Here is a 16,337-nt window from a genome sequence, read left to right on the forward strand (position 1 = left end):
CATTGAGATTTTCTGCAAGAACATATCACATTTTGGTTTGTGAAGCATTATACACATCAATTTGTCTACAACTTTGTGGTCAAGAACAAGACTGAGATGGGCTTTAAGGGTTATTCTGAAATCAGAGGAAGAATCAAGGCAGGAGCAAAGGAGGGAAGATTACATAGCATGGCAGACAAGGATTTAATTCTGATTCAGAAGGTCAAGGTTTATCTGTGTATTTTGCCATTTACTGGCTGAATGGCTAAATTACCAACTCAGTTCAACAGGTATTTATTGAGCACACTAAGTGTCAAATCACTGTATGGAAATGCTTAGGAGGATTACAGGTTAACTGGAAGTCTGGGAAAATCATATAGCCTTTTAGAATCTTAGTCTCTTCATTTGTAAAATGGAAATTAAGTCACTGGATCCTCTGGGTAGCTAGAATTGGGATATACACTGTATATATGCTAAAACAATAATTAGGGTAGATAATGAGAAATAATTATATGCTAAGCACTGTGCTATAGGCTTTATTAATTCTATCTTGTTTAATTCTAAAACCACCGGAAGCGCATTGCCAACATTCAACTTCCTATATGTCTAGCACCATTGTTCCTTAAGACAGAGAGCAATAGGTTCCCACTCTCCCTAGGAGGAGCACAGTTCCCTGATGCCTCCAGGTGTTTTCCTGCCCAAGCATGATACTGCAAGATGCAGAGGGAATGGAGGAGCCATGCACCCACAATCCTTCCAGGTTACACTAAGAGATACAGCAATAGCCTGCCCTAAGCCTTTTCATGACAGAGCACACAGGTAGATACTATCATGATAAGCATTCCCAGGTTAGGACACTGAGGCACAGAAAGCTAGTGGCAGAGAGAAGTCACCTCCCACCACTCTCCTCAATTTGATCTTATCCTCTAATGTGTTGACTGCTTCCTTTCTTCTTGTCAAATGTTCATATTGTGCCTGTGGTGATAAATTCACACCCAAATGTTGTATTACTTCTGTCCTGATACATCATGTCCACTGGCCCTTTTGCACAGGCCAGGAAGCAGGAGTCCTTCCTGAGCCACCATCTTCCTTACCATCTACATCCACTGATAACCAGAGATGACAGATCCTACCTCTGAAAGTACATCATTACTCTCTTCTTTGCTGCATCATGTTGATTCAACTTAACACAATTTCTTATCCTGATTGTTGCAAAGCCTCCTAAGTGGCTTCTCTGTCTCTATTTGGCCATCATCCACCTTTTGTAGCATTGCAATCTGTGCATTCTGTGAAAAACACAAAATGGGTGATTTCACACTTCCTCAGAAAACCCTTCTCTGGCTCCCCATGGCCCTTATGATTTGGCTCTTGCTTACTTTCCCAGCCTTCCTCTCCACCTGCCCAATTTATCCTTTTCCCACATTTAATCAATTTCCAGATCCTGCTGAAATGTTTTTGTTCTCTCGGTTACCTTCAGAATTTTTCACGCATGACAGCAGAATCCCATAGGGCACCCTTCCATGCCCTAACCCTCACCTAACTCCATCAGATGCCACCTTCCCCAACCTGCCCCACAGACTGGGTGAGATGTGCCTCCAATGAGCTTACCAGCCTAGAGAAATGAAGAGTTCTCTAGCAGCATCCATAACAATTGAATGATCGCCTGTATATTTGTGTCCATGCTGGATTATGTCCCCTTCATGGGTGTTTACTGACATCAATATGGTTTTAGGATTGCAAACCCTTATATCATTTTAGTACCTAAATGAAATTCCATCCATGTGTGTATTATGGTTTATTAAGTTACTTTAAGGTATATGAGGGTAGAAAGTTAATTATTATGGTAGAAGAATTTAAAGTAGATACATATGATTGAAATTGTGTGCTCCATTTCATGTCATTCTGAAATATTTGTGTATTAGTTGTAGATTTCCTGTTATATTTACTGAATATTTTAGCTATATGCTTAGTTTCTTAATAACTATGTGAGAAAGTATAAGAAAAACATAATTGTCAAAAGTTATTGAGCCTGTTATTTTTTAAAAAAAGGTCTAACTCCCAAAGCCATTTAAGGTTGAATCAATGGAGGCCAAGTGTCTCTTCATGAAAATTATTTTACAGTAACATTTGGAGCTGATAAGAGCCCATCATCAGTATTAGGTGCTCTCCAGGGGGCTTTATTTTCAGGTAAGCATCATGAAACAGAGACATACAGGAGGTTCTCAGGGAGACCTTTGTGCTCTTCACTCTTGGTTTAGAAGACTTTGTCAAGAAATGCCACAGAAGGGATTCCTTGGTCAGGTTGTAGATTAGTCTATCTTTAAGTTCCCTTCTGACTTGAAGATTCTGGAATTTTTCATGTGTAACACATTTATAGCATACCCTTTCTGGTGATGTGAGAGATAGAACTTGTGCACCTATGAATATGAGACACCTGTATATACCACACTAGATCACCCATGGATCTTTGTTCAGGGGCCTTTGGCCAATTGTTTCAGACCCAATCCTAACCACTATACTGCTTCATCTTCTGTGGTCTTCAACCGACTTCTTATGGACAGCAACCAGTATCTCTGCTTTGTGTGAGCATGCCATACCTTGTCTGCCTCCTGCCTCAAGGTTTCCCAAAATGTGCTGAGAGCCCCAGGTGTCCACCCCAGAAGCACAGGGGCAAGTAATGTCCTATGAAGATAAATGTTCACCAATGAGAGAAGCAGCTGAAGGACGTATTATTCCTCTTTCTTTCTCTAGAAATACTGTGCTGAGAATCAGTGACTGATATAGTCACCAAGAAGATGGACCTACAAGTTTTAGTAAATGGTTGTATTTAAGAAAAATGGAGATTGGTTCGAAAGCAAACCTTCATATTGCCTTCCTATCACTTCCTAACATTTTCAAAAATTAAATATTAGCACACAACCTCTTCACCTCAGACTCTGCTGTCTGAGTCCCAAACCCTGTGCATCATCTTAAAAAGATAATGTTAGACTGAGGTGTAAAAACTAAACAATAAAGAGTCCTAGGAACATCAAGGAGATGATGAGTAAGTCTTATTGGGTTGATTAGAAAGACTACACAGAGAAGAATCATAAACTGAGTTTGGAATTGCAAGTGAAGGTCAGCATTCAAGAAGTAAAATTAAGCAGAATGGATGACTTAGATTGGGGGTCCTATATGTTCAAGCTGGGATCTGATGAACAAGCAGACAGTGCCTGTACCCCATGAAATGATGGGGAGAAGGCTGGCTTCTGGGAAGCAGAGCTGACTTTGCAGCTCCCATGATACTGGCGTGTTTCCTGGTGCACGCACCATGTGTGGCCTTATTTTCATAACTAGCCTGTGAAGGTTTACAGGGGCTCTATTAGACATCCATATGGATTTATGGTTCTCATGATTGTTAGACTTCCAGATAGACTTTACCACTTTTTAATATTTTTGCATTCTTGAGCTTGCATCTGAGCAATAGCTTGTGTGTAACAAGCAATGAAGAGAAACATGGCAATGGGATACACATGTTTTTCTCTTCTTGACATTGCCTCCCTAGAGGAAGTGATGTTTCAAGGATGGGCTGTTATGTCCTAAAACCCAGCTAAACTCTCCTTTTAAGACTTTGCAGGGAGAATGAAGGCAGCCAAGAATCTATTAAATGATAAAATATTTTCTGTCTGGAATTGTGTCCAAGAGTCCTGGCCACGCTCCTCAGAACAGGGATGGGACTGGTGACCGTGGTGACCACAGTAATGAAGAAGCAGGATGAACAGCTCTGAATGGTGGTCACCCATTGGGATTGCCTCAGACTGGGCTCCAGGTTACAATTGTTTCTTCATAAAAGAGACCCCAGGAGGTTCTTCTCCTTTTTTAAACAAATTTTTATTTAATTTATTGTAGTGACATTGGTTAATAAAATTATGTAGGTTTCAGGTGTACATTCCTATAATACGTCATCTGTATATTGTATTGTGTGTTCACTACCCCAGATCAAGTCTCCTTTCAACGCCATTTATCCCCCTTTTACCCTCTTCTACCGCCTGCATACCCCTTTCTCTCTGGTAATCACCACACCATATTTTTTTCTTTGCTTCATTCCTTCACCTTTTTCACACCAGGAGGTTCTGCTCAGTGCTTTCATTTCCTGAGACCAGCTGTAGGTAGAGATATTACAGTTGTGGACCAAGTATAAACAGAACTGAAATCAAAGAGAAGGCCTTTGGCCTTGGGGAGTTTCTAGGTGAATGTGGCAGCCATTCTTTTTGTTTTAAAGATGAAGGTGGCTTTTCAGTCTATTTTCTGCTATTGAATTATAAATAATGAGCATTGCTAGTGCACAATGAGTTTGAGATTTGGAGCAAGGATTTCTTCCTGAAGGGCCATATGTCCCTGGAAATTGTATGCAAATATTTTATGTACACTATGCTACCCCAATCCTTGAGAGAGTTTCCAAAACTTTCTTAGATTCTCAGAGGGGTCTGTGAGCCCCAAAAGATAAAGAATGATTAATTTAGGAAAAATAGGCATTGCTTAATATGACCATGTCCTTAACTTTCCTCTAAACTGGAATTCAAAAGAAATTTTGATGGCTCTTACCTACTGTCAATCTGCCCCTGGTTATATGTGTGCGTATGTGAATTTGTTTCAAAAATAATTTTCTCTGATTTGAGAAAACAGGGCTCCCTCAAGCTTGTGTCTGCCATCACTGACATCAAAATAAAATTATTTTTCTTGTCTAAATATATAAACAAAGATTTAAACTGACCCCTGGAATTAGATAGCTTATTGAGAAAACAAAATCAGCAACCCCATGAATAAGAAGCAAAGTTCTTTATTTAAGTGTATTTTGCCCTTTATTAGTAGAAAAATATACAAGCAGGTAACAGGATCCTTTGCAGTCCTCAGTGCAGCCAAGCCTGTGCGCGGGCACTTTTCCCTTCCATCTGTCCTCTCTCTTGTGGTACTGTGCTGCATTGTGCAGTCACTGCAGCAGGCTGTAAGTGGTGTATGAAATTTTAAAAAAGCCATGTCAGGGCACTCAGCCAGATGCTGTATTCATGGTTATTTTTGCTACTGAGGCTCAGCAGTGACTGGGAAAGCAGAGCCTACAGAGAGAGATATAACCACCAGGTACACTAAATGATGCTTTTAAAAAATCAATGTTGCTTTTCCTTCTTCCTCTTCCTTTCCCATCTTGTAGGAAGAATGTCAAACAAAATATTTTGACAGAAACAAACATGTTAAACAAATCAGCTCAGTCATCCTTTAAGCCAGATGCCAAACCATCATTTGAGGAAGTTAATCTCTACCTGCTTAAAATGGGAGGGTGACCCATTACACACTGCCATATCCGTACACTTGGCTTTGACCTAGAACAATCGTCTTCAAATGTCTAAGATCATGAATGACTATCAATCAAATATTTTGGAACATATGCCCTGTGTGTGTATATTTATGTACTTATGGTTTATAATCCATTATATCATCATAAGTCAATACCTCAAGCCAATATATAAGGTTGAGCAAGGTCATTTATTAACAATAAGGGATAAAAAGCCATCTTAAAATAGACTTAATAAATTTAAATGTTTTGGCTAAATTTGCAGCTGCATATGTGATTACTAATTTTTAAAATTATTTAACAAATATTTATTTAATTATTGTTTGTCTTCCCTCAGTAGAAGGTAAGTTCTATAAAGGCAAGGAGCTGCATCTATTTGGCAAATTGTACAGAATTAAAAGATGCATAAAGTGTAAATGAGGTAACCTTTTAGTTAGTTGTTTCTGGCAAGATTTTAATATGAAGGTGATATTTGTATAGTCTTTGAGGACAGGTGAGAAGGATCATGCAGACAGGTGGCTGAAGAGGGTTTCAGGCAGAGAGAAAACAGCATATGTATAAGATTTCAACAGAATAATTTACTTGACAAAAATTATGCTTTATTAATAAGCATCAGCTTTCCTAATGTTTTGCTGTTCTCCTATGCTTTTATTCTTTGAGAGAACTAGTGTATGTGCAAGTTGTAAGTTTAACTTTTTAAGAAGCTTCCAAAGTGTTTTCCAAAGTGGTTGACATTCTATCACATAGTCTCCAACACTTGTTGTGATCAGCTTTTATTTCACTATGATTACAATTTGTTTTACCCTCATGAACAGTAGTGTTGAACATCTTTGCAGGTGCTTATTTGTCATTAGTGTATCTTTTTTAGTGAAGTGTATGATCACATAGATGCTTAAATTTTTTTGCTAACTTTTAAATCGGTTGGTTTCTATGCTTATTGCTATGATATGAGTGTTTGTGTCTCCCCAAAACTCATGTGTTGAAAACCTAACTTCCAGTGTGATGAAATGGGGTGGGTCCTCTGGGATGTGCTTAAGTTTTGAGGGTGGAGCCCTCGTGAATGCAATTGATGTCCTAATAAAAGAGGCTCCAGAGAGAGCCCCTACTACCATGTGAGGACATGATGGGAAGTCTTCTACCTAGAAGATACCCTCACCTGGCCATATCATATCAGCACCATGATATTAGACTTTCAGTGTCTAGACAGTGAGAAATAAATTTTTGTTGTTTATAAGCCACCAGTCTGTGGTATTTTGTTAAAGCAGCCTGAACAGACTGAGATACTTATTATTAGTTGTGAGTGTTCTTTATAAATCCTGGATGCAAGTACTTTTTCAGGTATATGATTTGAAAGTATTTTCTCCGAGTCTGTGGCTTCTCTTTTTATTCTCTTTACCATGTTTCCAAGAGCAAACATTATTAATTTTGGTGAAATCCAAGTTATCAATAGTTTACTCTATGGATTGTACTCATTTCAAATTTTTTAAAATGTTGTATTAAAGAAATTCTTGCCTAACTCAAGGACACAAAAATTTACTACTACCTTTTCTTCCGGAAGTTTTTTAGTTTTAGGTTTTACACTTAGGCCTATGGTTCATTTTGAGTTCATTTCTATATGTGGTGCAAGGCAGAGTTGGAATTTTATTTTTTTACACATTGATATCCAAATGTCCTAGCACAACTTATTAAAAGACAATTCTTTATCCACTAAATCACCTTTGCTCCATTGTCAAATTCATTATATATATATATAATTTTTTCTTTTTCTTCCATTGATCTATTTGTCTATATTTACACCAATACCGGACTTCTCTGGTTACTGTAGCTTTTAAATAGGTCATGAAATCAGGTAATATTAATCCTCAGCTTTCTTCTTTTTTTAAAGTTATTTTGTCCACTACTAGTCCATTGCATTTTCATATTAGAATCAATTTGTCAATTGTACCAGATTCTACCCCAAAAAAGCTGAAATTTTGATTGAGATTGCTTTTATTCAGTATCACGTAAATTAATATCTTATCAATATTGAATTTTCTGATACTTGTATATGACATAGCTCTTCATTTATTAATTTTATTTTTTAATTTCCCTCAGCAATGGGTTGTCATTTTCAGTGTAGCATTCCTTTATATCTTTGGAAGGAATTATCCTTAATTATTTAATTTTTTTGATGTTAGTACCAATGGTATTGTTGCCCTAATTTCGACTTCCAAGGACTTGTTGCAAATACATAGAAACACAGATGATTTTGATATATTGATTTGTACTCTGCAAACTTGTTAAACTACTTATTGGTTCTTGTAAGTTTTAAAAATAGATACTTTTAAATCTTCTACAGAGGTGATTATATCATCTGTGAATGAAGACAGTTTTACTTTCTTTTTTCCAATATGGATATCTTTTTTCCCCCTTGCTTGATTGTACTGGCTAAAATCTCCAGTATAAAGTTGAATAGTTGTATTGGTAGCAGATATTCTTGTCTTGTTCTTGATCTTTGTGGGGAAGTAGTCAGTCTTTTACCTTTAAGTGTGATAATAGTCATTGTTTTTTCATTGTGTACCTTTATTAGTTTGAGAAAGTTTCCTTTTATTCCTGGTGTGTTGAGTTTTTTTTTTATCAGGAAGTTTGCTATATTTTGTCAAATGAATTTCCTGTGTCTATTTAGATAATCACACAACTTTTTTTTTTTTTTGTTAAAAGGGTGAATTCCATTGACCGATTTATCAATGTCAATTCTTGAGGTAAACCTAACTTAGTCATGAAGCATTTTTAATATATTTGGATTCTATTTGATAAATTATGTTTAGAATTTTTCTGTCTTCATGAGGATATTGATCTGTAGTTTTCTTTTCCTGTAATGCATTTGTCTGGTTTTGGTATAAGGGTAATGCTGACCTTACAAAATGAGTTGGGAACTATCTTCTCATTTTCAATTTCTGGAAGAGTTTATGTGAAATTGGTACTATTTCTTCATTACATTTTTTTTGTGGAATATTCCAGTGAAGTAATTTAGGCTTAAAATTTCTTTGTGGATAAACTTGTAACTAAAATTAAACTATTGAATAAATATAGAGCAATTTGAATTATCTGTTTTTCTCTGAGTGAGTTTTGATGGTTTGTGTTTTTAAAGAAATTTATCTGTTTCATCTTTTAAAAATTTATTGGCAGAAAGTCAATCTTTGTATTCTATTATCCTTTTTATATCCATAGAACCAGTAGTGATGCTGCCTCTTTCATTCCTGATATTGGTAAAATAGTGTCTTGTGTCTTTAGTCAGTCTGGCTACAGGTTTATCAGTTTTATGGATATCCTTAAAGAACTAGCTCTTGATTTTATTGATATTCTCTTTTATTAGTTCTATTTTCTTTATTTTCCTCTTATCTTTATTATTTCTTTTTCTACTTACTTTGAATTTTTTAAAACTTTTTTTCTAGCTTTTCAAGATGAAAACTTAGGTCATTTGTTTGACAATGTTCTTTTTTTCTAATATTGACATATAGAGCTTAATACATCCTCCTCCAAGCACTGCTTTATTAGTACCCACCAATTTTACTATATATAATGTTTTCAGTTTAATGCAATTCAAATTGCTTTTTAATTTTACTTTTAATATTTTCTTTGATGTTTGGGTATTATTCATTTTCCAAATACCTAGGGATTTTCCACAGATCTGCTTTTTGATTTCTAATACAGTTCATTGTGGTCAGAGAACATATTTTGTAGGAATTAGATTCTTTTAAATTTATTGACATTATATGGCATTGAATAAGATCCATCTTGGTAAAAATTTTGTAGTCTTTTGAGGAAAAACATATATGCTGCTGTTCATTGGGTGAGTTTTTCAATGTTAATGAGGTCAAGTTTATTGATAGTGTTGTTTATCTTTTAAATTTTTACTAATTTTCTGTCAACTTTATAAAATATTTATAGAGAGACACTGCAATATTTGAGTACAATAGTGGATTTAGCTTTCTTCCCACTTTTCAAAAGGTGGTATTTTCCCTATTCATTGCATGCCTGGTAAACTTTACTGACTGACAGTCATTTTGAATTCTACCTTGTGGGTTCCCGTGTATTTGCGCATTCTTATAGCTGTTCATGAGCTTTATTCTGAGGCACAGGTGAGCCACTTCCTTTGAAGATTCACTAGACAGGACTGTAGCCATGCTCAGTTCAGGGATAACTATTTCCCTCTGTGGAGGCAAGACCCTACTGAATATCATGCCCAGTGTCCTGTGGATCATGAGGTTTTTTTCTCTGGCTGGTGGGAACAGGTACTGCCCTGGCCCTGTGTGAACATGGGGCACTGTTCTCTAATCCTAATGGGTGGTTCTTTCTTGGTCTTGGTAATATTTTTGGACATATAAGTTGATTAGTACAGATTCAAATATTTGAGGAAGGCCTTCTGTAGCTCTCTGGGGCTATGGTGATTATAGAGCTCACTTCACTTGTTTTCTGTCTACCAAGGATCACTTTCCTTTGTCACCTGACTTTTAGTATCTCCAAAAACATAATTTCCTCAACTGTGTCCATTTTTTTTCCCCAGAGAAAGGGTATATTCAGTCCCTGTGGTTGATTCTAGATTGACCAGAAGTGGAAGTTGAGAATCTGAGTCCTAATGGAGCTGTGGATATTAGGGGTCCTCAGATCTTCTGGAGTACCTGTTTGCCCATTGACCTCTGCTAAGGAGCAATTGGGCTAACTGCTCTGCTCTCTGGTCTAGTGACTACTGAGATACAAATGGTATTTCTGTGTATGTATTTTGGAAGACAGTTTTCTATTTTGTAAAATATATCTAAGTAAAATCAGGTAATACAATTTTTAAATCTACTTATTTTGGTTCAGTTAAGCTGCAAGGCATGGCAATAAGGCAAATAACTGAGTGAGGTGCCACTACCAATGACATTTGGCTGTGTCTCCTCTCAGGATACCTATCCATCTTCAATGATGTGCAGATAGATCAGGAGCTCAATTAGAGATCTGCTATTAAGCATTAGGGATGGCTACTTCCATTATAATTATAGTTTAATACAATGAGAAGCCCTTAAATTTCCTTCTCATGACCCAATGGCTCATCTTGTTCACCCTCCACTAAGACTCCACATCTGACTTGGAAAGTCTGTGAATAAACTCAGATTGAGGACTCTCTCTATTATTGGCGCCCCAATCAAATTTTCTGAATGAAATAAAATAATTTCAGAAATGAAATAAGAGAACTCACAGGAACCACTGGTACCTCTTTAACATTCCAATCTGTATTATATGAACATTCATATTCTGAAAAAGAAAGCTTTGTGTTCTATTTCTAAATCTGATTGGACTTAAGGGAAATAGAGATGGTATTTGTTCAGGTTGTCCTCAGAATAGGTGGCAAAATCATTTCCCCACCTTGCTAAACAAAGAGATAACTTGCCTTTATATAAGATATTTTGTTTATTACTACTAGTTTTCAAAGTCAAGATGACTGATTACTGGATTTATTTTCATTCAGGACTCTACACTTGACTCAGGATTGGATATAAACTCTTCAGAAAAGTACCACCATGCATCTAAGATATTATTTTTTTCTCTTCAAAATAGAACTGTATTTCAAGGCCTTGAATGCAAATGTTGATTGAAATAACATAACCCTCTACCAAAATTATTTCCTAAAACATGTCAGAAACTTCATTGACTAGATTATAAGTTTAATGCCTTTGTTAATTTCTTTTTAATAACTTCATGTGGGAACATTAGTAACAGGAATGCCCAATTTTATCTTTGTCTCCTAGAATTGTTAATGCTTTAGTTTCAATTTCTATCCAGTAGTTAACTTTACTTGTTGGCATTTTTCTGCACCCAAGTTGAATTAATGAAACCTCTGTCATAGAAAATGACCTTTAATAAATATGGTTTTTCATTTTCAGTTCTCTTATAGTTTAATAGAAAGTGCCCCTCCATGATGCTATTAAATGTTTGTAGTTGAACCGGGAAGCAAAAGTGTTTTGGAAGATAGGTTCAGTTACACATGTGATGTTTTTAAAAATTCAGATATAATTAGCAAACAATAAAATAGATTTTAAGTGATCAGCTTGATGACTTTTTGCAATTGTATACAGCTGTGTAATCAGACTTAAAATAAAATACATGATATTTCTGTCCTTCCAGAAAATTCCATTGTACTCTTTCCCAATCGATCTCCTCACCCACCTGATCTGATAATCACAATCTTATTTTTTATCACAATCTTATTTAGTTTTAACTGTATTTGCATTTCATATAAGTGGAATCATGCAGTATGTATTCTTTTGGATATTTATCAACATTGCTTCATGTATTGTGTAAGTAAGTTACTCTTTTTTATTGTTGGTTTTCCATTTTATGGGTATAGCACAATTGTGTACCTGTTTTCTGTCAGTAGAAACATAGATTTTTCCAGTTTCTTTCTCATACAAATGATTTGTTGACATAGATTATTTTTTTAAAGTTAATACACTAAAGTGGAATTACCAGTCATTTGATTTGTTCATGTATCTCCAATTTGGACCTGGTTCAGTGGGACAGCTTATTTCTGCGCCATGCAATGTCAACTGCATCTTGTGTTTGGGGAATGAAATTATCAGAAGGCTCATTCCCTTCCTATCTGGTGGTTCATAATGGCTGATGGCCAGGACCTTAGCTGGGGCTGACATCTAGAAACCTACATGGGGTCTCTTTTTGAGGACATTTGACTTTTTCAAGGCATGGAAGATATTTCCAAAAGAAAGTATTTCAGAAGAAAAGGTAGAAATGCGTGACATTTTATGACCTATTCAGAAGTTGCATAGTATTGTTTCTGCCATGTTCTATTAGATGAGACAAGGGTAAGCGGTTAGGAATTTGACCTTACAACTTAAGGGGACTATCATCAACATCACATTGTAAAAATAATATGCTGAATGCAATGTATTTTGTTGGCCATTTTTGGAAAATACAGTTTGCCATAGAGGCTCAAGTGCTATTTTTCCATAGGGCAATATGTGTCCCAAGCCTCAAAAATATTTATATCCTTTCTCCCTACCATCCCACACTTGGATGTATCCTAAGGAAATTATGATGAAAACATTCAGATTGTTGTATAAAGATGTTTATAATAACATTGTTAGAAACAATTAGAAATCAATTAGAAAACATATAAAGACAAATATAGAAATAGCATTGTTTCATGTCATGGTTTGGAAGTATTCCTACAGCCTCTTTGAAGCTCTTACTTACAAGAGAAGGAATCTAATTCTTCTCCCCTTGGAGAGCTAAGACTATTAGAGTTGGGTGAATCTTGACTCTGCTTTATTCCAGGTCCTCAATGCACAAGTGAGACACCTGGAGCCCAGTCACACAGTTAACTTGTGAGTCCTGGTTGCCTTGGAGAGAAGTAAACCTGTGCACAGCACAGTCCTGTCTGCATCCCCTGAATAATAAGACCAAGCAAGACCCAGCAGCTATTTCTGGGAAGTGAAGACAGCGTAGTCAGTGAAACCGCCTTATAGCAAATCTCCTACACTGGTGGGGCCATTTCTACATGAGCAAGACAGTTCTCCACGGGCATTGCATCAGACCTCAAGCACTTTCTGTAAGTATTCTTGGGACCTCAACTCAGTCTTTATTCTCATGTTAAAAAATAATCTTTAATGCGTAAGGACATTCGTGGACATCAGTACTGTTATGTTAAAAGAACAAATTACTAACTTCTTTTTGTCTTCTAATCAGATCATGAAAGTGTAAATCACACTTACCTCCTAATTTTATAAATCCAACTTTTCATAATTATTTTTTAAAAAATTATAAACAAAGAAAAGACAAGCCTCATATTATAGATGTGGAGATACTCTAGTTAGGATTCCTGGTGGGAAAATTCAATTTTAGACATGCAATTTTAAAAGCAAAAATAAATGAGCAAAAATATGCACATGGTATATTGATTATCATTTTTCCATCTGAAAGCAGCTATGAAAAAAACACATTTAAAACACCTTCCCTTGTGTACTCTTGAGTTCCACATGAGAACTTTGGGGTAACACTTAATCCATTCTCTGGCAATAATGAGGATGAGGTAGAATTGCTTCTTGTCCACCAGGGAATAGCACAGAATTCCAAATAGCTCCTTCCCGGGTACACACAGATTTAAATTTATTCCTGCTTCATTTTTAAAAAATTCACTGAGTTAAAAAATGCCTTGCTGAAATCAATATACTCTGCATCAATAGCAGGCAATTCCATTTCAGTAAACCTGTCAAAAAACAAAAAGCACAAATGTAAGTTTGCATGGCTACTAGTTTTACTCGTATAGTGTACTAGTGAATACTTATCATTGAGATCGTTTCTTGTCCCCACTTATGTGCTGGCTGTTCTAGAACTTTTTAGAAGATCATTTAATATTTAAAAATTCATCATGCTAGGAATTCAAACTTTTTATGTCAAATGTAGTTATCCTTAGCAATATTTCAAAGATTACTTATTGTGATCTGTATCATATTACAAATTTCTTTTCATCCATGGCCCATATTGCAGCAATCTTCCCCAGACATGTACATGCTAATTTATTTTCAATTGCCCCTCTAGAGATGTTCTACCTTTCTCATTTGAAGGGAAATCTGTAGATGTAGATTTCATTAAGTGTGGTTTTCTTCTTTGAAGAGTCAAATCTCCCTCTACTTATGCAACTTTTAGTCAGTTTCCAGTGCCTTCAAAAGTGGCTCATTATATTTTACAAAGTTTGTAATTATAATTGGCTGGAGAGTTTGTCAAAAACAAGGAATTCTAAGAAGGAATTAAGAGGCATGTCTTCCTAACATATTTTTTACTACATAATATTTCTGCTTTAAAATCTAGCAATTATATTGATATAAGAAATGCAAATTCTCATAATTCAAAGAAGTTAGGTCTTATAAGGTGGCCATGCATACTGAGTTAGTGAATATTGAACATCGTTCCTAGAGGAAATACAGAGTTAGTTTCCTGCAATCTTACATTTTCATCAATCAATGTATAATCTGTTTGTGTTTTTGTTCAAGATGCTTAATTTGACATGTAACGGTGATTCACTAATGTTGAACTCATGGCCAACAGTGCTTATAATTTAGGCCTAAATGAAGCTTACCTAACACATATTTTCTCCATAAGGAACACCATAACCTTTTTGTGTTGAGGAACACAGAATGTCTACATTATGCTTAGAGTCATTTTAAACAGCAAAATTACTAACAAAAAGCACAAAAATGCAGAAACATGGCACAAAACACATCACAGAAAAGACACTGGCTGACAGTAAGAAAGCTAAAACAAGAAGGCAAAATGCCATGATTTTTTTCTCCTGAAAGTGCTGCAAGTATCAATTTGTAGGTTATAAACACATTTTAGTGAGTTCAATTTTTCCAGACTTAATTTTTCTTATAATTCATGTTGTATAATTGTTATCTGTTTAGTTTATATTTGTTTTTACAGTATTCAATTCTTCGTTAAGACCACTCAGTGAAATTTTCCTAACACTAAAGTAGAGGATTTTTTGAATACATGGGACTTTTCACAGATGTAACATGTTTTCACCTCTACAAGTTACATAAGAGTCTTCTTTATATCTTCAACTTTTTTCTCATTATATTGAGTTTTTTGGAGCATATTATAAATATTATATTATTTTAAAGTCCTTGTATGCTAATTTATAATTTCTCTTTTTTCTGGGTTTGTTTTTATTGGTTTCCTTTTTTTCTCCTTCTGGTAACAGGTAACACAATTTTCTTGCTTCTTCCTTTCTCTAGTAATTTGTTATTAGATTCCAGACATTATTTTTGATTTTAAGTTACAAATATTGTTTTTATTTATTTATTTTAAAATATTTATTTTTATTTTTTAGTTACAGTGAACATACAATATTATATTACTTTCATGTGTACAACATAGTGATTAGACATTTATATAACTTACAAAGGGGTCCCCCTGATAAGTGTAGTAACCATCTGTCACCATACGTAGTTAGTACAATATTATTGACTATACTCCCCATGACGTGCTCTGCATTCTTATGACTGCTTTAATAATGGTTAATTTGCACATCTTAATTTCTTCACCTTTTCACCTATCCTGTAAACCCTCTCCCATCTGGCAACCATTAAAATGTTCTTTGTATCTGTAAATTTGTTTCTGTTTTGTGGTTCACTTTGTTTTCAGATTCCACATATAAGTGAAATTATATGGTATTTGTCTTTCTCTCTCTGATCCCTTTCACTTAGCATCATATCCTCTAGATCCATCCATCTATGTTGCCACAAATGGCAAAATTCTATTTTTTTCAAGCTGAGTAATATTCCATTATATATATATATAACACCTTCTTACACTTAGGTTGCTTCCACATCTTGGCTAATGTAAATAATGTTACAGTGAACACACAAATGCATATGTCTCTTTGATTTAGTGTGTTTGGTTTTTTAAAATAAACACCTAGAAGTGGAATTGCTGGGTCCTTTCCTATCTGTTGTTACAGTCTTTGTTTTAAAGTCTATTTTGTATGATATAAATAGTACTACCCCAACTGTTTTTGTTTCCATTGCATAAAATATATATTTCTATTCCTTCAGTTTCAGTTTGTGTGTTTCTTTTGTTCTGAAATGTGTCTCTTGTAGACCACTTATGTGTGGCCTTGTTTTCTTACACATTCAGCTACACTATGTATTTTGATTGGAGCATTTACTCTATTTACATTTACAGTAATTGTTGATAGGTATGTAGTATTGCAACTTTACTATGTATATTTTTTATTACTTTCTTCTTTTTTAATGTTTAATGTTTCTTGTAATACCGGTTTGGTGGTGATGAACTCCTTTAGCTTTTTCTTGTTATAGACTGAATGTTGTTTTATTGCCTAAAAGTATGTTGGACTTAAGATGGGCATATAAGCAGCACCTAGGCAACTTGTAGGTCAGCTTGAACACTTTACAACTTAGGTTTATATATTTTTAGACATGTGTAGTGTAGCATTTACTCCAGGGATATTTTTTATCCACTTCTTTTTGGT

This window comes from Furipterus horrens, unplaced genomic scaffold (assembly GCF_987537825.1).
Source record: "Furipterus horrens unplaced genomic scaffold, mFurHor1.1.pri manual_scaffold_5, whole genome shotgun sequence".
Taxonomy (NCBI): domain Eukaryota; kingdom Metazoa; phylum Chordata; class Mammalia; order Chiroptera; family Furipteridae; genus Furipterus; species Furipterus horrens.